Genomic DNA, 2,499 nt, shown 5'->3' on the forward strand with positions numbered 1-2,499 from the left:
ATGTATGTATGTATCAGTAGTACATGCATATATATATATCAGTAGTACATGCATATATGAACATATTCAAGCAACTAGAGTAAATACTGTAATTAGTTAGTTTTCGCTATAGAATCGTGTTCTCTGTGTATTGACATCATTAAAACGATCGCCAAACCGTGTTCGGCTTTGGAATTTCCTATTCCACCCGAACCCCTAGGCCTTCTATATGTACTATATGTCCGCATGCAGCATTGATGGCCGCACTTTTTGATTTAATTATATTTTTAAAGGGGTACTTCAATATACAGGGTGCAGCTTTGATGGCCGCACTTTTTGATTTAATTATATTCTTAAAGGGGTACTTCAATATACAGGGTGCAGCCTTGACACGGCACGTGCATGTGAGTGTGTTGTTTGCTGCACTTATTGGTGGTCGATGTTTACTTCTGAGTAATTTTCATCAATGAGCAAACAAGGTGCTGTGGATAGCATGTTTAGTATGAATTTACCATGGACGTAGGAATTGGACTGCACATAGATGCGAAAAAAAGCTTATTTTTAGCATTTTACACTGGCACACACATATGGCCTCTGTTAGTTGTGCTGTATCCTTCCCCGTTCCATAATATCTCATATTTGGAACTACAATCGCATATCGAGCTTTCATCCACTGTATCTGCGGATATTCGAAGCGCTCGAATAAGCCCATAGAAACACATTGTTTTGCCGTCTGTGAGATGTAGCTGTGGAAGTGACTTGGTATTCTAAGGGCTGAAAGGACACAAATTAATAATTTTTGAATCAAAAGTGGGTATACGCAGCGTTAGATCTATCCCGTAGAATTCGCACAAAGTATCGTCTGGTCAGGATATAGTGCGACTTCCACAGAAATGAAAATGGTTGTAGGGACTAACCGCCAAAGTCGGCACTGGATGTATTTGTACTTTAATATTCGAAAAACATTTTCAGATAGTTAAGCAGTAGCTATACAGTTAGCCATGACTATGAAGAGTCGTAAATACACTCCGGATGATATGCTTAAGTACGCGTCGATCACCGATAACATGCATACATGAGCCCTTTGTGTGTGATAACATGCATACATGAGCCCTTTGTGTGTGATAACATGCATACATGAGCCCTTTGTGTGTGATAACATGCATGCATGAGCCCTTTGTGTGTGATAAAATGAATACATGAGCCCTTTGTGTGTGATAACATGCATACATGAGCCCTTTGTGTGATAACATGCATACATGAGCCGTTTATGTGTGTCATCCTCGTAGAAGTGTGGCATCTTTAAGCATCAGCACCTCCCAGAACAGTCGAGATACTCTCTGCTGCTCAGATCCCTCCGAACACTGTAGCAGCGCAGTGCAATTGCTCTTGAAGTTCTCGTCGGTGCTACTTAGACGGAATAGGGGGGAGTGGCGCATGCAGGGTTTGAATCTGAACAGATAGTGATTGGACTTTACCGTGCACTGTTTTCACTTATAGTTGAAGGTGGTTGACAAGTACGGAGTGATGCTGCTCTTGTTTTTGGGCAGAATGTGGTCGGGCAGTGTAATGATGCCAAGTGCGTAGTCAAGTATGAAAAGAAAGTATCTTATTGTTAATTCCCGCGTGAAATTACTTTGTAGTGCGGTGCAGGTATCGCTGTCTTCCGTCAGACTCGCTTTCAAAGTAATAACAAGCCCCATACTTGATGAAATAGACCCACTTGAAGTAATTCTCGATCACATCGCAATGATAAGTATAGTGCAATATCATGCTGGGAACACATCCAATAGAGACGATACTGCCAGGAACGGCGTACTAGTAGACATCTCTATCTGATACCACTATTCCCAAGAGACTTGTAGTTCAACCGCGGAACCAAAAGATGTGCCATTGTAGTTAACGATACCTCAAATTGACACTGTACATTCTCCACAGTGCTCTATTTGACACACGAGAACCTCTGAAAGGTAAAGATACCACAGATAACCGACATGTGCCAATCACGGCCCATTATGTTGCTTGCTGTGTACCTGTTTCGGATTTGTTTAGCTATCAGCTCACCATAGGCTGTCGAGATACTCCGCGCAACGGCAAAGCTCTGGCATTGTGATTGAAAAAGGTATTAACGGATGTCAGTCGCCGCAGGGCACGTGTATACGCGCGGCAGCCGAACAGTATCGTAAATTACGAATGTTGTGATCTATCAGATACAGCGCTAAACCCCTACATGTGTAACTATCCGCATACAGGCAAATATGTTTGGCTTCATGCCGGCATATGATCATAAGTATATATAAATGAATATACATTCATACTTGGCTATGTACGTATATGTATATGTATATATATATATCCATTCATACATGACTTTATATGTATATGTATAAATATATATATATGTGCGTGTGTGTGTGTGCGTGTGTGCGTGTCTGTCTATGTATATCTGCCTATCTACATATAATATATGTATATATATGTATATATATATATACATATGTATGTATACATATATATATA

This window comes from Sphaeroforma arctica (assembly GCF_001186125.1).
Source record: "Sphaeroforma arctica JP610 unplaced genomic scaffold supercont1.74, whole genome shotgun sequence".
In the NCBI taxonomy this organism is placed as follows: Eukaryota; class Ichthyosporea; order Ichthyophonida; genus Sphaeroforma; species Sphaeroforma arctica.